Raw genomic sequence first — 26,350 nt, 5'->3', positions numbered from 1 at the left:
CTATACCCTAACAACAAGAAAGAGAAATTAAGGAAACAATCCCATTCACCATTGCAACAAAAAGAATAAAATACCTAAGAATAAACCTACCTCAGGATGTAAAAGACCTTTACTCATTAAAGTATAAGACACTGATGAAAGAAATCAAAGATGACACAAAGATATGGAGAGATATACCATATTCTTGGATTGGAAGAGTCAATATTGTGAAAATGAATATACTACCCAAAACAATCTACAGATTCAATGCAATGCCTATCAAATTACCAGTGGCATTTTTTTTACTGAACTAGAATAAAAAATATTAAAATTTGTATGGAAACACAAAAGATCCCGAATAGCCAAAGCAATCTTGAGGGAAAAAAATGTAGCTGGAGGAATCAGTCTCCCTGACTTCAGACTATACTACAAAGCTACAGTAATCAAGACAATATGGTACTGACACAAAAACAGAAATATAGATCAATGGAACAGGATAGAAAGCCCAGAGATAAACCCATGCACCTATGGTCAACTAATCTATGACAAAGGAGGCCAGGATATACAATGGAGAAAAGACAGACTTTTCAATAAGTGGTGCTGGGAAAACTGGACAGCTACATGTAACAGAATGAAATTAAAACACTCCCTAACACGATACAAAAAAATAAACTCAAAATGGATTAAAAACCTAAATGTAAGACTGGACACTATAAAACTCTTAGAGGAAAACATAGGAAGAACACTCTTTGATATAAATTACAGCAAGATCTTTTTTGACCCACCTCCTAGAGTAATGGAAATAAAAACAAAAATAAACGAATGGGACCTAGTGAAACTTAAAAGCTTTTGCACAACAAAGATACTATAAACAAGATGAAAAGACAACGCTCAGAATGGCAGAAAATATTTGCAAACAAATCAATGGGCAAAGGATTAATCTCCAAAGTATATAAACAGCTCATGCAGCTCAATATCAAAAAAAAACAAATAACACAATCCAAAAATGGGCAGAAGACATAAATAGACATTTCTCCAAAGAAGACATACAAATGGCCAAGATGATGTTGAAAAGCTGCTCAACGTCACTAATTATTAAAGAAATGCAAATCAAAACTACAATGAGGTATCACCTCACACCAGTTAGAATGGGCATCATCAGAAAATCTACAAACAACAAATGCTGGAGAGCATGTGGAGAAAAGGAAACACTTTTGCACTGTTGGTGGGAACATAAATTGATACAGCTATGTTCTCACTATGGAGAACAGTATGGAGGTTCCTTATAAAACTAAAAATAGAATTACCATATGACCCAGCAATCCCACTACTGGGCATATACCCAGAGAAAACTATAATTCAAAAAGACACATGCACCCCACTCTTCATTGCAGCACTGTTTACAATAGCCAGATCATGAAAGCAACCTGAATGCCCATCGTCAGACAAATGGATAAAGAAGATGTATATACAATGGAATATTAGTCACCCATAAAAAGGAACAAAATTGGGTGATTTGTAGAGATGAGGATGGACCTAGGACTGTCGTACAGAGTGAAGTAAGTCAGAAAGAGAAAAACAAATATTTTATATTAGCACATATATGTGGAATCTAGAAAAATCATACAGATGGACTGGTTTGCAATGCAGAAATAGAGACACAGATGTAGAAAACAAACATATGGACCCCAAGGGGCAAAGTGGGGGATGGGGGTGGTGGTGGTCGTGGGATGAATTGGGAGATTGGGATTGACATATATACTCTAATATGTATAAAATAAATAACTAATGAGAACCTGCTATATAACAAAAATTCAAAAAAAATATATAAAGTACATTCACAGCAAAAAAAAGAAAAGAAAACTGAAAGGAGTGGGTTCATATCTGTAAATGAGCAGAGGTTTTGTATGTTACCGAGGTTAAGTTATAATAAATTCAAATTAGTGTGTTAGCTTTAGTATATTAAATGTACTCTCCATGGCAACCATAAAGAAAATAGCTACAGAATATGCACATAAGGAAATGAGAAATGAACTAAAATATTTCACGATAAAAATTAACTAGGGACTTCCCTGGTGGCGCAGTGGTTAAGAATCCGCTTACCAATGCAGGGGACATGGGTTTGATCCCTGGTCCAGGAAGATTCCACATGCCGAGGAGCAAGTAAGCCCGTACGCCACAACTACTGAGCCTGCGCTTTAGAGCCTGCGAGCCACAACTACTGAGCTCACGCGCCACAACTACTGAAGCCCACATGCCCCAGGGCCTGAGTGCTGCAACTACTGAAGCCCGCACGCCTGGAGCCTGTGCTCCACAATAAGAGAAGCCACCACAATGAGAACCCCGCACATTGCAACGAATAGTAGACCCTGCTTGGCACAACTAGAAAAAGCCTGCGCAGCAAGTAAGACCCATGCAGCCAAAAAAAATGTCAACTAAATACAAAGAGACAGAAATTAGGGATAAGAAAGCTGGAAGACATATAGAAAACAAACAGCAAGATAGCAGAAGTAAGTCCTGTAAGAGGCTCACTTTAGATCCAAAGACATAGCTTGGATATGACACCAAAGACACAGGTAGGTAACAAAAGGACAAATAGACAAATTGATCTTTATGAAAATTAAAACTGGTGTACCAACAGAGTGAAAAGTCAGCCTACTGAATGGGAGAGACTATTTATAAATTGTATATATGGTAAGGGATTAATATCCAGGATATATAGAGAACTCCTAAAACTCAACAACAACAAAAACAACCTGATTCATAAATGGGCAAAAAAACTTGAATAGACATTTCTCCAAATAAGATATATTAATAGCCAATAAACACATGAAAAGATGTTCAGCATCAATAATCATTAAGGAAGTGCAAATCAGAACCACAATGAAAAACCACTCACACTCATTAGGATGGCTGTTGCAAAGAATAAATAAAAACAAGTGTTGGTGAGGATGTGGAGGGATTGAGGCAATTGTGCACTGTTGGTGGGAATATAAAATGGTACAGGTGTTGTAAAATACAGTATGGCAGTTATTCAAAAAATTAAAAATAGAATTAAGATATGATCCAGCAATCTCACTTCTGGATGAGTACCCTAAAGGATTGAAAGCAGGGTCTTAAACATCAAACATGATCACTACATCAAGAGATATTTGTGTACCCACGTTCATAGCAGCATTCATAGCTAAAACATGGAAAGCAACCCAGTGTCCACTGACATGAATGAATAAGCAAAATGTGGTATAAACATACAATAGAATATAATTCAACCTTAAAAAGAAGGAAAGTCTGACATGCTACAATATGCTCAAACCTTGAGGACATCATGCTAAGGGAAATAAGCCAATCAAAAAGACAAAATCTGTATTATTCCACTTATATGAAGTACCAAGAGTAGTCAAAGTCATAGAGATAGAAAATGGAATGGTGGTTGGCAGGTCTTGGGGCAGAGTGAATGGGGAGTTATTGTTCCTGGGTACAGAGTTTCAGTTTTGCAAGATGAAGAGTTCTGCAGATGGATGGTGGTTTTAATTATTACAGCTTTTATTTTTACTTTTAATAATCCCAGCCATTTAACTTAATTAATCTCCATTTAACATAACTAAGTAGGCACAAAATTTAAAGAGTGATATGAACTTGCTTTTTGTAACTTTATTCATTTGTTTCTTTTTGTTTATTTTGGGAGCTAGATACCAAAGATTCTGGTTAATAGTTAAAGAAAAAAACTCTAAATTATCAGCCATACCTTCTTGAACAGAAATTCAGCATTTCAGAAACTCAGAATCCGAGAGGTGCTATCTGGTCATATCTGAGTGTAATTCATGATATAATTAGCATCAGAGTGTTCAAAAGAAATCCTTTTCAAAATAGTCATTAGCCAGGGCCCTCATAAATCACTTACTTCTAAGACAGTTTTAAATGAATCCAAACTTTTGAAAGGGTTTTAGATTTTAGATCTCTAGAAGTTAGATGCCACAAATGGTATTAGAAATCTATGCCAGCATTTCTCACAAATTACCCTCCAATGACGTGAACTTTAATGTAATTGGGGATATGGCCCTATCATATTCCTCTCAGGGAAATTCAAGCCCCATTGTAAAAATATAACTCATTAGGAACCATAAGTATTTAACATTATCATTATCCTATGTTCATTTTGATCCCAGACACCAGTTCTGAATTCCAAAATGGTGCTTATCTCAATCTAATAACTGCTAAGGGGCACAAAGCCAGTGAGATGCCTCTATTTTCAAAGAGTAGTCTGACAAAATTACCTCTATTAGTAAAATTGATGTTGCTTATGCAGAATCCACAAATTATTACTTGATGAGGCTTAAAAGTTGATTTCACCATATTTGAGAGAAACAGGTTGAAAGCAGGAAGAACTTTTTTCCCATTTAATGAGTTTTAGATTTTTAAAAAATACTTCTATTTTTAAATCTTTAGGAATAGAGTTCAGCCAATTAAATAAATATACTTATTGCATATTTGAAGAATTAGAACTATCTAGTGATATTTACCAAGTAGACTGCTAAATATGTGGAACTCTCTATAATAAATGTAGTTCTTCTAGCCTGATACAACACAATAGTCTCAGATACATGCAATGAATATAGATTACTATCCTTTGAAAATTTATATTTCTTATTTTGAAAGCTTATTTTTAAAGAACCTATAAGAGAGCTTAGTTTAAATATTCTGTAAATGTTATTTTATTTTTTTAAGTATTTATATGTTATTTTAATTAAATTTAATTTTAATATTTTATATATTTATTTTTAGTATTGATTTTATTTACAAACTTTTTTTAAGTTTATGCAATTGCAAACAACTATCCAGTCCCTGCCCTTAAGATGAACTCTAAGTACAATAGAATTGAAGAAACTAAGCTTAGAGGGTCAAGGGTGACTTCCTGGAAGCGTTCATGTCAAAAACAAGGGAACAGCAAATGCGAAGTTCTGGAAGCCAGAGAATTGATACATAAACAAAGAAGAAAAACCTGGCAGCAGTTTAGTACTTCCAGGTACTGAAAAAAGAGGAGAAATTAATGAGGGTTTGCCTGTGATATCCACCCTATGTACCTAATATGTAACATGCAAGCAGAACAACATTGCAAAATCACCAAGAACACTCAGTGCAGAGCTTGTAGAAGGGCCTCAACATAAATTAGTTTCCACCTCCCACCAAATACAACAAAGATAGGCTAAAATAAAACTAACTGCATTTTTAGTGGTGAGGAAGAAGGGAGGTGGCATTTAGTGGTGTGGTAGTGAGTAGGAAACATGGCATAGCATAATAATAATAATAATAATAATAATAATAGTTCATGCAGCTTACTATGTGCCTGGTACTGTTCTAAGGACTTTAAAAGAACCATTTAAAATTCATGAAAAAGCCCTATGAGGTAATGTTATCATTCTCAGTTTCCAGATGAAGAAACAGGTGAGAAATTTTAAATAACTTGCCTACGGTTGCATAGCTGAGCCAGAATTTGAAAGCTTAAATTTAAACAGCCCATTTTTTGCATCTGAACTCTACCATTCACCCACTGTGTGGTCCTGGGTAAGTAACTAACTTCACTAACATCTCTCACATTAAAAATGGGGACATAATGAGGCAATTGTGAATATTGAATTTTAAAAAATCATAAAGTTCATGAAATATTATATATCCCCAATAAAATGTTAGTTTTCCTTCCTCTTCCTACAGCCCTCATGGCTCTTATCCATTTATTCAATGGTCATGTACTGACTGCCTATGAAAATATAATACTTAGCCAAAGACTTGGAAAAACACCTCAGACTGTTAACAGTCATTATCACTGAGATGAAGAATGAAAGTAGGCTGGTGTGAGATTTAACTCCTGTATACCAGTGCCAAGCCCATTAATTGGGCCTTATCCCTTTGGGAAAAAGCAGGAAGTATTAGGGAAAGTTCCCAAAACCACCACCCAGTAAGAATGAGCTCTATCATCTCCAGGACCTGAAATTATCACCAAATAGAATAGATGAGGCAGTTTGCAGGTACCAAGCATCCAGTTTACCCTAGTTCCTTTAGGTGACCTAGCCAAGTCATACAACAGGTACCAAAGACATGCAACAGGTCTGAGGTACCTTAAAAATTCTCCATTCCTCAGGCTCAATAAACTGGCTTTTATTATAACCTAAAAGCCATCTTTGTACTTTACTTTTGTTCTTTTTCTCAAACCCTTACTGTACTCCCTCTAGATATTCCACCCAGCTGGGGTCATTCTGACTTTGTCCTATTTACTGTTTATTTCCATTTCCTCTAGTATTTTTCATTTCAACTTCAATAATATGTGGTAAGGCTCTATAAAATTGATAAACAGGAGCATCTCAAAAATTTTAATAGTTTATAACCTGCTGTCATCTTGATGATCACAGCAATTTCAGTACACAACTTTAAATGCTACCTTTCATCCACCAGTCATTTCTCCACTATTTACAAAGCTACCAAACAGAATGTAATGTATATGAGAATATATATTTCACCACCTACCTTTGTTACATGTATTTTAACATGATACTCTGTTTTTTTTTTTTTTTTCTTTTTTCTTTTTTTTTTTGCGTTACGCGGGCCTCTCACTGTTGTGGCCTCTCCCGTTGCGGAGCACAGGCTCCGGACGCACAGGCTCCGGACGCACAGGCTCAGTGGCCATGGCTCACGGGCCCAGCCACTCCGCGGCATGTGGGATCTTCCCAGACCGGGGCACGAACCCGTGTCCCCTGCATCGGCAGGCGGACTCTCAACCACTGCGCCACCAGGGAAGCCCTGATACTCTGTTTTTAATTCTGGATGTTATTTTTAAATTTTCTATTTCTTTTTTGTTGTTAAAGAAGAAAGTCCAAGAGAGAATTTTGATATGTACCCATTTGAAAACCATAGATTTATATAAAAAGCTTGACATAAATGAAGAAAGATGGGCAAAAGGAGTATGTAATTTAGGAGAGAGAAGGTAGTTCCCAAATTTTACACTCTTTGGAGGACTTCATATCAAACATCAAACAATCTCTCATTGGTTTATGGTTATTATGTATAAAGAATTCTGGTAAGCCTTTAACTTAAATATTCTCACCTAATCCTACATTATAATGTAAAAACTGTTATAACTTCAATTTTATAGATAGAAAAAAAAAGGCAAAGATTAAGAAATGTTCCCAAGTCCACACAGCTAGTAAGTATTGGAATCATTGTAAATGCAGGTTTCTCTGACTCTAGGTACTGAACTTTCAAATATTCTGTAAAATCACCATATTTGACAACATGGCAAATGACAAAATAGTAATAATAATAATAATTTGGAGTGAGAAAATCTTTGTTTAAGTCTAAGATTTCACACTTATTAGCTGAATATTCATCGAGTCCAAGCAGAGTCTCAGGATACTTCCATCCTGTGGTCACACCAACACCTGGCTCTCAAGTTCACTCTAGTATTTGTTTCCATTCCACCCAGACAAATGAACATAGAATCATGGAAAGAAATTTTTAACTGTGTGCATAACTCACTGACTAGAACTCAGTCACATGACCATTCCTAATTTCACTGGAGTCTTAAAAATGTAGTGGAGCTATGTTTCCAGGAAGAAAAGTTAGCAGGTTTGACATCAGCTAGTAGTCTCCTCCATAAAGTGTATATGTAAAGCCCCATTATTTGATTAATTAGTAGTAATTGCAACTGCTAATTTAAGCCTTTGATGCCCTTGAAAATTAATAAAATAAAAGTATACTTCAAAGGAAAAAAAATAAAGTAATATGTGTGATTCAGAATATTAACATTTGTGGAGCCAACCAACGTTGAAACAAAGAGGCATTTCAACCTTTCACTTGGTGATGACCTACCTAGGAGAACATGCCTCTTGAAAAGAATTTTCTTCATCCCTCTCCAGAAGAGAAGAGGAAACACAAGAAGAAGTACCTGGTGCAGAACCCCAATCCCTACTTCATGGATGTGAAATGCCCAGGATGCTATAAAATCACCACCATCTTTAGCCATGCACAAACAGTAGTTTTGTGTGTTGGCTGCTCTACTGTCCTGTGCTAGCCCACAGGAGGAAAAGCAAGGCTTACAGAAGGATGCTCCTTCCAAGGGAAGCAGCACTAAAAGCACTTTGAATCAAGATGAACGGGAAACCATCCCAATAAACACATTTTGGATTAAAAAATAAAACAGGCATTTCAATATACAAAAATGAAGAGTGAACTACCTTGAGTAGACAGCAACAAGGCATCTCTCCAAAGAAAAATGTCTTTATTTGACTAAGCTAAGGTTAAATAACCTTCACTAGAGAGAATCCCAAAGCAGGAGAGTGTGCTACATAAAAATGTTTGTTTGTTCTTTTCTTACACAATATCACTTTGCATTCCAAATACTCCAGCTAATCTCATTAAAGGTTGGTGAGGGGAAGAGAGTAAAGAGAGAATTTAATTCAGCATGTAATTATTGTTGAGTGGAAGACCATTTTTTTTCAATAAATGAGTAAACTATGAATAATGTTTCACATACTAATTGAAAAACTTCAAGTGAATCAATATTAAAAAATACCCAATTGCTATGTATACCCATATGCCTACTGCAGACACAAATTGAATGAGCATTTTCTGACTTCCTGAGAAATTATCTATCTATATCAAAATATGTATCTATAGATTCATATCCATAAAATATGTGTGCATATCTACAAATTCTCAAAATATTCTGAAAATATTTATGAAACTCAATATCAACAAAAAAAGAATCACATTTAATAGATGAAAGACAAATATGGGCTGAACTGAGGTACCCTCAAAAGCCAGAATTAGATTTTACTCTAAAATCTAAACTAATAAAATGTGTATCGAAAATACAGGATTAGCCATAAATGAGAGTAAAACAAGATATTGTGAATAAGTGAGTAATGGACTAGTTTGGTAAAGTTCAGCACTTTAATTCCTATGATATAAGGATTCACTGCTTGCTATGCAGAAAACTGGTTTATGTTCTTCACGTGAGAAAAATTAAAATGGTAGAAAAGTGACCAATCATGAGAGTGGGGGGTGGGAAGAGTGTGTTGATTCTGCTCATTTAGCATGGTTCAAGATTCAAAGTGGATGGAGTTCTGGCCAATCCAACATTAGCAATCTGGTTGCACAGGTTAGGCTTTACCTGAAAGATATTTAAATCAGCTAATTGATTCCTTGTTCTCCACTTAAACTTCTTAAGAAGGTTTCTTCCAATGTATTTTCCCTACAGAAAGAGAATATGCTAGAGAAGCTGAATTAAACATTCTGATTCACTTGACAGATTAATTTCTCTGTGTAAATGAACAATGACATTTTCATTCATACATATCAGTGGTTTATACCCATCAGTTGCTGTGAATATGAGTCTGTGCACAGAGACAGCTTTCCTCTTAAATTGCAAACAAACTGATCCTGGGAGACTGTTATCCATTCCTTGAACTGTGATGAATCCACCAAAGCAAATGCTACTGGGTTTCTGAGCAGCCAGTCCCTCTTCCCCATGTGACATAACCTTGTTCTGGTGTACTTGTTTCTTGGAAAAGTTTTAATTGCTAATTTTTGTTTTGCTAATTGTCTAATTTACTTTAACCTCAACATTTAATTCTAGAATATTGTGAGATTGTTTAATTTATGGGTCATTAAGTTCTAGATGTTTTTTCCCTTTTTTTCTTGCTTCTTATTTAAGGACACGAACATATAAAAGAAGATGAAGTACACATGAATGATTACTAAGTGAAATCTGTATATTTTTTATCTTACTGAAAGATTAGAGAGGTTGACTAATACTATTATATATGTACTTTAAGGGCTATTATTAATTTTCAATTATAGTACTTTTATATTTGCTCCCAATGTTATTTGCAATTTTTTGATCGTCAGAGTTGTTAATTAGCATATGTTTTATAGCCTCATGGATCCTGATTCCAGAAGTATCAGGAGCTCTTTCAAGAAATTAGATGATCCATCACCACTGCCTTCATCCAAACAGACTATTTAAGGTAAATCACCTTTTCCATTTATTAGCTGTGAAACTTCTGGTAATCATTTTAAGTTTTCTGTCTTCAGTATGAGTAAGCAAGGCATTTGTAGGACTAAATATAGTACATAAGGTAAAACTATGCCAAAAATTTTTTGAAAGTGATTTTTGTATGCAAATGATAAATTTATTGCTAATGAGAGACATCAGATTTTTATAACCTTCCTAAACTAAATAACTGTCATGAGGTGATTATAATTATATGCATAAACCATAATTATTCATTGTATGATGTTGAGTCAACAGCAAATTTTCACATGTTTATGAAACATATTAATATTATGTGTATATTATCAATCAAATCAGTCTTAAATTTTAACATCTTCAATTTTTCCAAGATTAAATAAAAACTGTTTACAGGATAAATGTGACATGAAAATTTTGCTTTTTATATTCTCATGCTAAAACTTAAAATAATGTTAGTTCTTTAACACATTTCCAGAATGGCATTAACCTGATATTTTTCAAGATTAAATTTTATTAAAGAAACTTATGCATGTCCTAGTTTAGGATAAGCTTAAATGCTAAAATAAATCTCCCTAAGTTTAATGTTCTAAAAATAATTTAAGTTACTATCCTAGAGGACTACTAATAATTTTATGGTACTCATAAAAAAGAAAACACACTCTAAGTAAGTACAAAAAATGCCTGGAATTGTAGAACTAGTGCAAAATTCTTAACTTCAACTAATTATATTTTACTCTTGAAACTCAATAATACTCCATACAGGCTGAAGTCATTGATTTTCTGAGTTTACTTGCATAATATTTAGTTCTAAACTTAAATGTTAGACTTCATAAAATACAAGAAAATGGGCATTTATAGATGAAACGTATTTTTAAAAGATAGAGCTTATAAATTCATAAAATCTCAAGGATAGGAGAAACATTATCACATTTTATATAGCATTTTTCAAAAGTTGAGCATAAAAGCTACAACACAAAAGTCCCCAAAGAGAAAATCATACAGGTCATAGTAGCAAATAACAAATGAATAAATCTAGAAATTTATAGCAAATAGTTAAGGAAAAAAATCACTTTAGTCTGAAAATATATTCGCAGGTAAACATTATGTCAAAAATTGTTTTGCAAAGCTACAAACCTCATATTTACACAGTTACAAACTGTGAAAATCTTTTGTCAAAACTTATGACAAAAGCTACTAGAGCTGTAATTAAAGATAAAGCCTTGGGCTTCCCTGGTGGCGCAGTGGTTGAGAGTCCGCCTGCCGATGCCGGGGACACGGGTTGGTGCCCCGGTCCGGGAAGATCCCACATGCCGCGGAGCGGCTGGGCCCGTGAGCCATGGCCGCTGAGCCTGCGCGTCCGGAGCCTGTGCTCCGCAACGGGAGAGGCCACAGCAGTGAGAGGCCCGCGTACCGTAAAAAAAATAAATAAATAAATAAAAATAAATAAAAAAAAAAAAAAAAAAAAAAAAAAAGATAAAGCCTTAAATGTCAACTTTATTAAAAAAGAACATTTTAACAAAAAATAGGCATTTGAACTCAGATAATTAAAACATGATGAATCCTAAGAAAAGTATGAGAAAGGAAATATAGTAATAAAGGAAAAAGTAGGAATAATTGAAAATTTAAAATAGCAAAACATTTACATTTTCTGAATAAAAAGTAAACTGTGCATTCCTATATTTATCTGTTTTGTACATGTATTTCTTCTGCCTGGGACTTATTCCTTTATCTTACCTCTGGAAACTTTGTACTCCTTTTCTATGAATCAACTGAATTACCATCTTCATTCTGAGAACTCCCTGATTCTTCGCTCATATACCTTGCATGTTCCTCATTAGAGGTATTGAAACATTGAATCTTTTGAATAAATGATTTTCTATATGATATCACCACACATTTCAAAGGAAAAATGTAGGATGTAACATATTAAGCAAGCAGTTGATTTTGTTGAAAAAATTACACATGTGTTAGTTTGAATTGGAATTTTAAAAATTGCGTTTAGTGACTGGCTATTGCTGATATATAGAAATACTATACCAAATTATTTGCTTTAATATTAACTGGCTTCTGAATTTTATTGGATTTTCTAGTTATACAATTATATTCAAAAAGACATCTCATTCTGCATATTCTAATTTCTTCATCTTTATATTAAAACGTCTTGATTATTAAGACAAATCAAAGGAAAATATTTGGATATAATCAATAATTAAGAGCATGCACACTGGTGTAATTTTGCCCAGATGTGAAACCTGGGTCTGCAACCTATCTACCACGTGACCTTGGGAAAGTTACTTATCTCCTTTTTGCCTCAGTTTCTTCCCAGTAACTATCTTTTAAGGTGGGTTTGAGGTTTAAATGAATTAAAACTTGTTATATGCTTAGAATAGTGTCTGGTATTGTTTAACCTTTAAGGCAAATGTCTAAAAGACATAGGATAAAAAACATTTCAAGTATTTTTAAGAATTTTATGTGTTTATTTAAACTATACTCAATAAATACTGTTTAATTAACATTTCCACCACTTTTATTTGTGCAAACTTTGCTTTCTCTGTCACATTCTATCTGCAGGACATTAGGCAGCTTTACTTAACATGTGTACACTTCAGGATCTTTATCTGTAAAATGTGGATTTTAATAGTACCATCCATATAGATTTGTGTATAAAAAATAGGATAATGGTAAAATAAGAAAGATTTTAGAACATTTTAAGCTTTCACCAAATGCTAAATAATGTTATTGACATAAGTGAGGCATTGAATATTTTATAAAGGTATTTCATATTGAAAACACAGATTAACCATTAATTTGTGTTGGGGCAACTGACCATTCATTACAGCTAAATAAAAAAGTTGCTTTTCTATATTACACATTACACAAAAACAATTTTATATGTAAAATAGAAATCATTACAGTACTAGAAAAAATATAGGTGGGCATTAGTATAATTTCATAAAGAAAATTTTCAAAGAAAATTTGAAAATTAGTATAATTTTTCAAAGAAAAAAAGTCTATTTCATCCTAGTGATATAATCAAAACTTATATAACATCAGAGTAGAAATTATGTTATTAGAGAAAACTTGCTGAATTTTCTTGAATACAGACTCTGCAGAAAATTATGGGATTTTTATAACCTTCCTAAACTAAATAACTGTCATGAGGTGATTATAATTATATGCATAAACCATAATTATCCATTGTATGATGTTGAGTCAACAGCAAATTTTCACATGTTTATGAAACATATTAATATTATGTGTATATTATCAATCAAATCAGTGCTCTCTTCTGTGCTCTCAAGGGCTATGAAATCTGGTCAGATATCCTTGAATAAAATAACTTGTGAAACGTATGAAGCAGAACATAAGATGCATGGTAAATCACACATGATCTGTAATCCAAGTCAAATTATAGCCAACCTTGAGGACAATTATATAAAATGCAACTGTGCTATTTTTCAGAATGTTATCAATCCTTGTCACATTTTTATAGGCTCCAGCTCAGATTTTGTTTTTAATATGGAAAGTTAAAATTCTAGTGTCTTTCCAGAAAAGAAGAAATTATTCATTCTCAATGAATTATTTCATATTTCATGGAAAATTTAGCCAAATTTAATCTATATTGCTTCTTAATTTTTATTTTTAAGAAACACAGACATTAAAATGCTCTCTCTGGGTTTTCTTTGTGAGTATCTGGAAAATACAGAGTATCATCATAGCCCTATGTGTCACTGTTTTTCTTTTCAATTCTATAAGCAGACACTGTATTTAATTTAGGGAGTATGCTTTGCTTTAGTAAATTGGATGAAAAATAGATTTTCTAAAAAATTAAGCCTGATTTATCCCTCATTAACTTCTCAAATTATTGAAAATCTCAATAGTGTGATCTGGGAATATTTTCCTAAGGAATAGCTAAATTTTATAAACATTACACTATCTGTTCATTCTGACAAAACTAATATTTCTATTTAGGCAATACACTTTGGGTTTTTTCTATTTATTTTCAGTCTAATTAATTTGAGAATCTAGAGTTTCACCTGGAGACACAAAGGAGGCTCCATGGTGCTCATTTGAGATATTGCAATATTCTGATGCTTCCAAAAATCAGTTAAATTGGCTCTATAATCATTCCTTTTGGTCTTGCTGTTGAAGGTGCAGTTTAGTGGTTTCTCTGATTGCTATACAGAGCTTTATGTTCCTAGAGGACAGGAAGATACAGAACTTACTTCTTTTCAAGCATAGTCACCGTGTTCTAGCCACACTTGCCTTCCTCTTGCTCTGAATCATCAACCTCATGCTGGCCATGATATCTTTGCACCTGCTGGGTTTTGGTTTTGTTTTGGTTTTTGTCTGAAAAATTTTACCCAGAATCTTCCTGTATCTGAGTCTTCTGTATTGTTCATGTGTTAGAATATTTATATTACTTACTCTAGTTAGCTTTCCCAGATTATTCCATCTAAAACAGCAGAAACCACACCCCTTCCAACACACACACACACACACACACACACACACACACACACACGCACACACAAACACCTGGCCAGCCACTACCACAGAACCTCATTTCCTTTTCTTTATTATTCTGTGTCATGATTGTGTTCGGTTATTTATTTGTCTTATATGTCTCCCCTACTATAATATAAGATCCATGAGAGCAGGGACAGAGGTTCTTTCTTGTACCTCCAGCTTGGAGGACAGGGTCTGATCTACTGAGTGGCCCTCGAGGGTAAGATAATAGAAAGAAATAAGAGAGGAAAGAAGGAAGGAAGAGCAAAGGAGCGAGAATGGAAGATAAGACAGAAGACAAATAGCAGTCCAAGTTATAGGCATGTTAAAGGAGCCACTTGGCCTCTCAAATTCCATTATTACTCTATCAACTCTCATAGTATAAACACCCACTTGAGATTTAAATTCAAGGGTGCTTCACTTGGGAAAGACTACTGTGCTGTGCAAAGTCAAGATCAACATGTCAGTGCTGCTATTTTCTTTTATCTAGAGTTCACATCATGCTTATAATTTTATGTTTTAGTTTCCCTCATTCTATTTAAAAACTACTTGAGATTATACCAATGTTTTCTCAGTCCTCTTTCTTATCAATTTCTTTCTCTTTTTTAAACTCTATTTCCTTTCCCTATGATGGATGACCCTGAATGACATAAGATTCAATGCAGCAAACTCTAGTAAATATTTTTCTACAATTTGGAATAAAACAATTAATTTCCTAAATAAATTTTAATATATTTACTCATATTTTGGAATTTTGGAACCAGAGTTTCTTTATTTAAACTTTACACACATTTTTAATAATTTGAGATAGAAACCTTTCACAGTATTTTCACCATGCTTCAGTCTACTTTTGACCAGGTTATCCTGTTCCTCATGAGTCCTTTGAATTGGTTATAATTGCATAGATTGAATTCAGGGTTACTGACATCTGTAATAGAGGAAAAAAAGTAAGTGACATATATACCTAATAGTAGTGCTAATACTGATGTAAGTATTAAATAAAGTATGGTGCATCTTTTAAATAAACTATTTTTCAAAATTATACATGATAATTGAAAAGAATATATACAATATAAAATTATATCACAGTGAAAATGTAAGACAAAAATTAGATACACATTATTAAAAAATTACGTAAAATGAAATGTGATTCAATTGGTGAGAACTAGAACAATCAGAAAAAAAAGGAAAGAAGTTTTGGAGTAAAGAAAATACAAAACCATTGCTTTCTTTAATTTTAATTTTCCCATAACTTATAGTTAGTAATGTAGGAAGAGGAGGAGGAAGATGGGGAGGATATAATTATATTGCCAAAAAGAAAGTAAAGGCATATTAAAATAATTTTGTTACATATGTATCCCTTTTCATTCATGAACAAATCAATGAACATCTACGGTCTCAGGTGTTGTGAAGACAATTTGTTAGGTGTGAACAAGGTTTCTGATCTTCAGGAACCTATAATCTGTGGAGGAGTTTAAAACATATGCATGAATTAATCCATTACCAGGCAGCAAACAGTAGTTACTATATGTGAATTGCAAAACAGAATTGTTTTGAGAATCTAAGGTGAGTGACAGAAGGCTTCAGACTCGAGGAAGAAAGAAATATTTTTGTTTTTTATTTTCTTTCAGAGATGAACCTTCAAATTGGTTCATTAGCAATGAAAATACTCTCACCATGTAATGGTGGGAAATTTCCAACTGAGTAAGGGGCAATTTTATCCTGATTTCAGTAACTTTTCATTGATAGTTTGCCATAAGCAACTGATTAGATTTAAAACTTTTTTTTTTCCCTATCAGAGGGCATATTTGTAGTCTGTATATAAAACTCTTTTCTATCAAGAATATATACAAATTTTGGCTACACTAATAAGTTGTAGCAGCTTTTCTTGAAGTTTACACCGTGGAATGTGGTCCCATGTGGTACCCCAGGAAACAATTTTGGGAAACACTATGTATATATACCCCTCTCCTGCCAGAGATTCACCATGCCCTTTGCAAATTAAATGTCCTGAGATCTGCTTAATAATATCAGTTATACTGAACTTTAACCAGTATCCTCAATCTTATTTCACCACAAAATCCTTTGGATTAATAGGTATCATGTGTTAATGTCCCAAGTCTCATGTTTGAGCAGCAGTATAGTGTAGCTGTTAAAATCAGAAGCACTGGCTAGAGATTGTGATCTTAGGAGAGTTGTTCCACAGAATTAGAATGATAATAGGATGGTAAATAGATTTTCTTTTTGAGTGTGAGTGAGGAATAATCAAGATTATAAACTTTGATCAAGTCCTGATACTTGGTAAGTGATATAAAAGTGTTATCACTATTAGAGCAGGCTTCTCTGTATCCATAGTGCTGATATTCCATCATGGCTGCACCAACTTACATTCCCAACAACAGAGTAGGAGGGTTCCCTTTTCTCCACACCCTCTCCAGCATTTATTTGTAGACTTTTTAATGATGGCCATTCTGACTAGTGTGAGGTGGTACCTCATTGTAGTTTTAATTTGCATTTCTCTAATAATTAGTGATGTTGAGCATCTTTTCATGTGCCTTCTGGCCATCTGTATGTCTTCTTTGGAGGAGAGGAGGGAGAGGGATGGACTGGGAGTTTGGGGCTAATAGATGCAAACTATTACATTAATGAATGGATAAACAACAAAGTCCTAACTGTATAGCACAGGGAACAATATCCAGTATCCTGAGATAAACCTTAATGGAAAAGAATATTAAAAAAGAATGTATATATATGTGTGTGTGTGTGTGTGTGTGTGTGTGTGTGTATAACTGAGTCACTTTGCTGTACAGCAGAAATTAGCACAATATCGTAAATCAACTATACTTAAATAAAAAAAAAAAAAAAATGGGGGCTTCCCTGGTGGCACAGTGGTTGAGAGTCCGCCTGCCGATGCAGGGGACACGGGTTCGTGCCCTAGTCCGGGAAGACCCCACATGCCGCAGAGCGGCTGGGCCCGTGAGCCATGGCCGCTGAGCCTGCACTTTCGGAGCCTGTGCTCCGCAATGGGAGAGGCCACAACAGTATGAGGCCCAAGTACCGCAAAAAAAAAAAAAAAAAAAGAAAAAGTGGATTTCTGCCATTTCCTGTCGTGGACATACCTCTGGTAGTCTAGTGGCTTTGGGACTTGGAACTTTGCCTTTCCCCTGCCATTTTTTCCCTGAAGGACTGTAAGATCTTAATGCAGTATTTCTAATCATGGACCTCCCGTTTTATGTACTTCACCTATGTGCTGTTATATCCTTAATTTAACATTCAATAGGATAATGTATGTCCCTGATCTTCGTCATTTATTGTGCCCTGTCACTGGCTTGTCATGACACGCTCGCAGTGGTGAGAGTAGTTCACCAAGTAAAAGATTCCGCCATACCACAGACATAGTCTTGAAGCATGAGTGTGTTGGAAAATATGCCCAGGGAAATCTGATACAGCTCGTAATGTAATCTTTGAGAACCCCTATTGTATAGACTGAGTCTAACAAATACTATGTGATTATTAAAGATAAATTGGTGGTTAAATACATAGACATTTTGGGACAATTTGTATAGTAGGTAGTGCCTTGATTTTTTATCTGTCTCAATTAATTTGACCTGATGTAATAGAGTTTTTGCCTTTTTAGAGGTCAGGAATGGGCAGATTGGGATATAGCCTTCAAAAGTTCATGTAATTGGTCTAAATATTATTCCCAATTTTATGGCCAGAGCACTTTGTAATATCTCACTGGACTTCAGTTTAATCATCCGTAAAATAGGGATAGTGGTACTTTATCCTATATCATAGAGTTACCATAAAGATCATATGGGGGATAAGAATGCAAAGTAACCTGAAAATGTTCTACATATGTAAAGTGGAATTCCTTTACTATAATCATTATCATTTTTGCTAAAAATAGTAACATTTAAGTTTTAAAGTTTACTGTTTGAGTAATATCTCTGCTGACACAAACCAAGTGAACTAAAAAGGCCAAGAGACCAGGAGTCACCGCTCTTTCAAGTTATTTATCAATAGTCATTAAATTGATAATGGTCCAAATAATTTGATAAAAATATTTAGTGATGCTTTATTTATGACCATAGAACAAATAACCAAGCTATCCAAATTTATTTTCACTATCTTATCTAGACTATTGCCACCAAATCACTTGTGTGATGCACATATCAATCATTACTCCGGCCACTCTTACAAATATGGCTGGAACTCAATGATTTAGGCTCTCTGTTCATTTCCAAGATAACATTAATGTTTTGACAGAGTTTTGTCCCTTGGGTTAGTTTTTCCAATACAGCAGAGAATTGCCAAAACAACTCTTGGAAGAACAAACAGTATTTCTGTGATTTTTCAGTCGGCTAACTCCTGACAGTCTCTTAGAAGGATGAAAAAAGTCAGCTTTTGGAGATCTGCAATATAAACTGAAGCATATCATTTCCCCAAGAGATAAGAAACCTTACACGGCTGAAATGGAATCAAGTCACTGGCAATATCAGCAAGAAACACACTGTAACTCTTTTGTTGTAATTTTTCATGACAACCTCTAAGGACATTCAGTTTATATCATATTTCAAGACTGAAAATAATTTGTTAAACTTTAATCAAAAAAGTTGTATAGTTTTTCATCTACCCAGTGCCTTATTCCACACAAAAGAAAAAAGTCATTGCTTGCAGCTTTGTTTGAAAATCAAATTACTCATTCTGAAATAATATTGAAATTTATAGCATAATAAGAGTAGTCCCTGTAGAATTATTCTCATCATAGTACAGACAAAGCGAAGTTACTGGTGACACTGGAAATAAGTAATTCACTAGCAAGTTACAGTATCTTTTTCCTAATTTAGTTGTTGATCTTCTGTCTAAAAGAGATGGTACATATTGTTAGGCAAAACTCATCCTCAGAAGCCATCATAAAAAAGTTCATTATCATGAAAACGTTGATACTAAGAGCAAGTGTAAACAGAGTTAAAGTTTACAAGTCACTAACAATGTAGCTAGTACATGATAATTTACTTTTTTAGTGCAGTAGCTACCAGGTTATGATAATTTGTCTGTCTTTTAAAAAAATACATGTATATAATCAGCATGTTTTTTTATTTGATTAATACCATAAATGTTATTTTATGTTAACAAATACACCCCCAAACATCATTAAATGGTTATATAGTGTGCCCTCATTTAAAAAAAAATTTTTATTGAAATATAGTTGATTTACAATATTGTGTTAGTTTCAGGTGTATAACAAAGTGATTTAGTTGCATATATGTATGTATATATATATTCTTTTTAAGATTCTTTTCCATTATAGGTTATTACAAGATATTGAGTATAATTCCCTGTGCTATACAGTAGGTTACTGTTGGTAATATATTTCGTATATAGTAGTGTATATATTTTATTTTTTAATTTTATTTATTTATTTATTTTAACATCTTTATTGTAGTATAATTGCTTTACAATGGTGTGTTAGTTTCTGCTTTATAGCAAAATGAATCAGCTATACATATGCATATATCCCCATATCTCCTCCCTCTTGTGTATCCCTTCTGCCCTACCTATCCCACCCTCTCTATCCCACCCCGTTAGGTGGACACAAAGCACCGAGCTGATCTCCCTGTGCTATGCGGCTGCTTCCCACTAGCTATCTATTTTACATTTGGTAGTATAGATAAGTCCATGCCACTTTCTCACTTCGTCCCAGCTTACCCTTCCCCCTCCCTGTGTCCTCAAGTCCATTATCTATGTCTGCATCTTTATTCCTGTCCTGCACCTAGCTGCACTTAGGTTCTTCAGAACCATTTTTTTTTTTTTTTAGATTCCATATATATGTGTTAGCACACGGTATTTGTTTTTCTCTTTCTGACTTACTTCACTCGTGTGACAGACTCCACCTCACTACAAATAACTCAATTTCGTTTCTTTTTATGGCTGAGTAATATTCCATTGTATATATGTGCCACATCTTCTTTATCCATTCATCTGTCAGTGGACACTTAGATTGCTTCCATGTCATGGCTATTGTAAATAGAGCTGCAATGAACATTGTGGTACATGACTCTTTTTGAATTATGGTTTTCTCAGGGTATATGCCCAGTAGTGGGATTGCTGGGTTGTATGGTAGTACTAATTTTAGTTTTTTAAGGAACCTCCATATTGTTCTCCATAGTGGCTGTATCAATTTATTCTCACCAACAGTGCAAGAGGGTTCCCTTTTCTCCACACCTTCTCCAGCATTTATTGTTTGTAAATTTTTTGATGATGGCCTTTCTGACTGGTGTGAGGTGATACCTCATTGTAGTTTTGATTTGCATTTCTCTAATGATTAGTGATGTTGAGCATTCTTTCATGTGTTTGTTGGCAATTGTATATCTTCTTTGGAGAAATGTCTGTTTAGGTCTTCTGCCCATTTTTGGATTGGGTTGTTTGTTTTTTTGATATTGAGTTGTATGAGCTGCTTATAAATTTTGGAGGTTAATCCTTTGTCAGTTGCTTCATTTGCAAATATTTTCTCCCATTCTTTTTAATGGCTGAGTACTATTCCATTGTATATATGTGCCACATCTTCTTTATCCATTCATCTGTCAATGGACACTTGACAGAAGGTTGAAAAGATGAAAAAAAATGAAAAGAAGGTTGTCTTTTCATCTTATTTATGGTTTCCTTTCCTGTGCAAAAGATTTTAAGTTTCATTAGGTCCCATTTGTTTATTTTTATTTCCATTTGTCTAGGAGGTGGGTCAAAAAGGATCTTGCTGTGATTTATGTCATAGAGTGTTCTGCCTATGTTTTCCTCTAAGAGTTTTATAGTGTCTGCCCTTACATTTAGGTCTTTAATCCATTTTGAGTTTATTTTTGTGTATGGTGTTAGGGAGTGTTCTAATTTCATTCTCATACATGTAGCTGTCCAGTTTTCCCAGCACCACTTATTAGTGTATATATTTTAATCCCAAATTCCTAATTTATTCCCCCCTTTCCCCTTTGGTAACCATAGGTTTGTTTTCTATGTCTGTGAGTCTATTTCCATTTTGTAAATAATATTTACAAAACAGAAATAGTCTGTTGTTTTTAAATAAAGAAAACACAGGGCAAGACAATACTTGATTGCAGCACCAAAACTGAATTTCAGAGCACACCTGACTTCCCAATTATTCTATATTATCAGTATATACTATTTTTATAACAATATAAATACAATAAATATTATAATTAAAAACCATGTCTCTTTGTAAATAAACTTCATTATTTTAATACTCTGAGGATTTTCTTCTAGTCGTAGTTTAGTCAGTGAATAGTTTGCATCTCAATAAATATGCATTCCTCTTGGTCAAAAATCCCATAAATTAATGTACAATGGTCAAAGGGAAACATTTGTCTATTCCAACAAAGTATCTTTAGGGAAGAGCTGACTCATATTTATACCTTGCCTTTAAATATAGTTGTCCTTCTATATAGTATGGAAGATATATCCATACAGGGAGCAATATGCATTCTGGTTAGCATAAGCAGAAAGGGGATTAATTCAAGGTTCTAAATGGATTATAGAATTACTGGGAGGACTGAAGTAATAGACTCTAGGCTGAGCTTCCTAAATGGACTAACAAAGCCATGCCACACGACCAGCCACTAAAGAAACTGCTGTGCCCTATTGAATTAAGATGCCCCCATCACAGCTGCTGAGTGCGAAATATAGACCTCTGTTGTGAGCAGGAAATCATCACTAGCTAAATTGGGAATCATACCTAAGGAAGGAGGCGTGCACTATGAATGATACTTTGTTTGGCAACATCCTTTCTGTGAAAAAATAGCTCTGCACAACAAAAATTACGTATTTGATTCTGCCATTTTTCAAGAGCACCATATTCTGACACGGAGCAGTATCAGTAAGAATAACACCACAATATTTTTGTGGTTGTAACTTTGTGTGACAATCTCTAAGGACATTCATATTGCATCATATTTTAATATTCAATAGTTCATTAATCTTCAATCAAGAAAACTGGAATGGTCTCTCAAGCTAATGTCTTTTTCCATTAAAAAGAAAAAAGCTTTGCTTGAAAGTTTGTTTTATTTGGAAATCAAATTACTCATTCTAACATAATATCTAAATCTATAGCATATTAAAAGTATTCTAGATGTAAAAAAAATGTTCTTTCTTAATATTAGTCACAAGTCACATCCCTATGATAACAATTTTTGTGTGTTAGATTCATTGTGGTTGCATGGAATAAGTATAATCTTTCTTCCACAAAGCAGCTTTCCTAATATTTGAAAATATCTCCTATGTTTTCTATAATATTTCTATCAAGTCTGTTTTACTTCTTTCTTCTACATAAAATAATTTTTAGATTTTCTTCATTTCTGATCACCTTTTTCCAAGCTTGCTCTAATTTTTAATAGTTGTCTTAAAAAGGAGCCATTTGGTATGGAATACAATTATTAGAAGTAAGAAAAATACAGTGGGGGCATTACATCTTTTTCAATCTAATCCTCTATGCCTGTTAACAAAATGCTCATAATCATCCTGGCACTACTTGTATAATCTCATGAATGTCTTTATATCCATTCTTAAAGTATTTTTCCTTTTATTTTATTTATTTTTTGTTTGTTTGTTTTTGTTTTTGTTTTTGTGGTACGCGGGCCTCTCACTGTTGTGGCCTCTCCCGTTGCGGAACACAGGCTCCGGACGCGCAGGCTCAGCAGCCACGGCTCACGGGCCCAGCCGCTCCGCGGCATGTGGGATCTTCCCGGACCGGGGCACGAACCCGCGTCCCCTGCATCGGCAGGTGGACTCTCAACCACTGCGCCATCAGGGAAGCCCTTTCCTTTTATTTTAAACTAAAACAAAGTAATTTGTAAAGTTTCCTTAAATGCTTCCACCACTTCTATCCTATCTATGTCCAGCTGCCCTTCCTGAACTGTATCCAAAATTTTGTAGTTCCTCAGATCTTTTCCTATTTCCTTTTTTCTGTTCACTCTGGACTCTCTCACAAGGTAAATAATCTCACATAGTCACTTCAATAACTTGTTTACTATGTAGTCCACATTTCTACAATTTTCAAAGCTATATTTCAAGCCAGGCCTCACTTCTGGGGCAGCTAAACATAACCTGGCCAAACATGAAATTATTAACTTCCACCTGAACACTTGCTATTCTAGTTGTTCTTTTTTTTAGTAAATAGCACCTTGCATCTTCTTAACCGGAAACCCAGTAATTGTTCTTGATTCCTCTCACTCACTTACCTATCCATATCAAAGGTATCATTGAATTTTGTCAATTCTAATTCCTAAATAGTTGTGTAATTTACAGACTCTTTTTTTTTCTTTCTATTTTTATGCAACTGCCCTCATCCTCTTTCTAGTCTAGTCAACTGTGATATCCTCTCAATAGGTCTTACCTGGCTCCAACCCTTTCTCAAAGGATCTGTCATAGGTTTTTTTTTTCCTAATAAAATATTCCATAGCTTCTAATTGTTCCAGAGAAAAGGGATAAATTTATTCTTCTGGCCTATTAGTTCTTGCAGTGGTTCATGCATCCAGTATCAGCTTAATATACCAGCTATGCTAGACTTCCTTCAATGCCCCCAATATTCAGAAGGCCTCTAGGACTTAGAACATGCTGCATTGAAGCCCACTCCCCACCAGCCAATATATGTTTCCAAAGATAGACTCAAACTACCCCATCCTATCCTTTATATTTCCTTCAAGATGTGGAGTCTGTGAGTGCTTTGAGCAATAGAATGTAGAGAAAGAGACATTCTGGGTCTTCCGAGCCTAAACATTAAGGAAGTCTGGCAGCTTCTCCTTCCTCCCATGGAAGCCAGAGCCTTACTGTGAAGAAGCCTCAGCAACCATGTGGAGAAGTCTGCATGGAGTAGAATCAAGCCCCTCACTGACAGCTTCAGTTCTGCTTCCATCTAACAGCCAGTATCATCCTGCCAGCCAAGTGAATGAACCATTCTGAAAGTGTATCCTCCAGCCCAGGGTGAGATGCTCCAGCTGATTCCTTGCCTTTGCCTAGCCCTGCTCAAATTAAAAACTTGTGAACAGCTACTGAATGTTTATCTTTTAAGCTATAAGCTTAATAATAAATGCAAATGATAACTGAAATAGATATTTCATCATCTACTAACCCATAACTATTTAATATTTTATACTGTAAGCTCCATTTATAAAGATAATATACATTTGACCACTACTCTTATCTTCAGTATGTAGGACAATATCTGATATATAGTAGACAATAAATATTGAGTAAAGGACAGGAGTATCAGTTTGTATTGAAAAATAAAATTTGTTTAGACCTCCTTATTGCTCACAAATGTATTTGTTTTCCGAATGTCTGAACATAGGATTGCACTTGTCTTTCTCTGGGTTTTTTTGTAAGTTAACAATATATTTATTGTGATTCTAAATGCATTGGTTTCCTTGATATGTATTATTTTTAGAGCACAGTCTCAATGAAAAGCAGCATCTTCACTGGAACTTTTAAAGTACTACTCTACCATGTTTATATTGTATGAGAAGGATATTATATGGAGCCCTAAGTTGAAATGTTTCCTGTATTGCTCACTACAATGTGTAGTACTAAAACATTATAAGAGCAAGGTGATAGATACATTAGATAGATAATAGGAGAGCTCAGCAATTTGGAATTGATAAGAATCCCACATTATTTCTATCAGACTCATGAAAATCTCACTGAAATAATGTAAAAAGATCTCATATTCAAATGTTTAACACAAAGGATCAAAATGCTCTTATCTTATTTGAGAATAATATAATAAATATAAGGGAATATGTGATTGGATGACTACATGAATGTAATCTGTTGAGATTATATGCAAGGCCAAAAACATATGGAAAAATTATAGTACTAAAGTGTTGAGGGAAAGGAGTGAGGTGTACATTACAGCATAAAGAACGACAGACCAAGTAAATAGCCAAAATGATAGAATGAATACATATATTCATTACATATAATTTGTATGTATAGTATTATTCAATATTTTATAAATATATAAATATATTATTTATTATTATTTATATGTAATATTATTCAAAAGTAAACATAAGCAAATTTTTTTAAGAAAAAAGCAGAAAAACTCATTATCAAGCCAAAGAATTCTGAACATATACACTTTATTGTTTTTCATGCAATCTTTAAAATAGACTAGTTAAAAACTACCTTGTAGAAACAACTACACTCTAAGGATTTAGAAACTTACGCTTGAAATTTTCCTAAATAGCAAAGCCATACATATACTGTGATTGTAATATTTTTTTTTTTTAACTTCATCCTAGGAATTCATTTCTAGAGGGAATGTGAATTCATTTCAGGTATATGTGTACTTGTGTTTTCTGAGTTCCCATAACTTTACATTGAAGTTTGAGAGAATTGCTTGTTGATATTAAGTGAGGGAGGAATTCCTTTAGACAAGCCATATGGAAGTAATCCCCATGATAAGTTAAAAATGACAATGTAAAATGAACTTTTCCAGGAAATAATTTTTAAGACTCAGGTTTGGAATTTTTCACCTGTAAAAGGAAACTATTGAGCAAGCTCAAGTTGGTCTTTTTAAATTCTTTTATAGAATTCCTCCAGATGTTTCTGTCACTTCTTAAAGATATTTCATAATTAAATGAATTTGTAGGTCAGTTTGGGGGCAACCTCAATGACCCATTTTCATGAGTCAATATATAGCAACAGATTAAGATTTATAGACCATAAATAATTCTGGTTCTTGAATGCTGCAGCTGCTCCACAAACCACACTTGGAGGAGGAATTCTTTTGTTTAGCTGTCCTGAAACAAAGTGGTGAGGCACCTTAGGAAG

The 26,350-nt window shown here is 34.1% G+C and overlaps 1 long non-coding RNA gene and 1 pseudogene across 2 annotated transcripts in view; both read left to right on the top strand.

The window, feature by feature from the left end:
* The window catches only part of LOC113623138 (uncharacterized), a 212,334-nt gene that overhangs the window by 58,839 nt on the left and 127,145 nt on the right, over nucleotides 1–26,350 (top strand). For both annotated transcript variants that reach the window (XR_003433793.1, XR_003433792.1), the window contains exon 2: nucleotides 9,907–9,998. This is a non-coding gene — a long non-coding RNA (uncharacterized LOC113623138). The remainder of the gene's footprint in view (nucleotides 1–9,906; nucleotides 9,999–26,350) is intronic.
* On the top strand, nucleotides 7,844–8,101 carry LOC113623137 (40S ribosomal protein S27-like; annotated as a pseudogene).

This window comes from Aethalodelphis obliquidens, unplaced genomic scaffold, assembly GCF_003676395.1.
Source record: "Aethalodelphis obliquidens isolate GAN/ISIS:26980383/991018 unplaced genomic scaffold, ASM367639v1 scaffold11, whole genome shotgun sequence".
Classification (NCBI taxonomy): Eukaryota; Metazoa; Chordata; class Mammalia; order Artiodactyla; family Delphinidae; genus Aethalodelphis; species Aethalodelphis obliquidens.
This window is presented reverse-complemented; position numbering and strand designations above follow the sequence as displayed.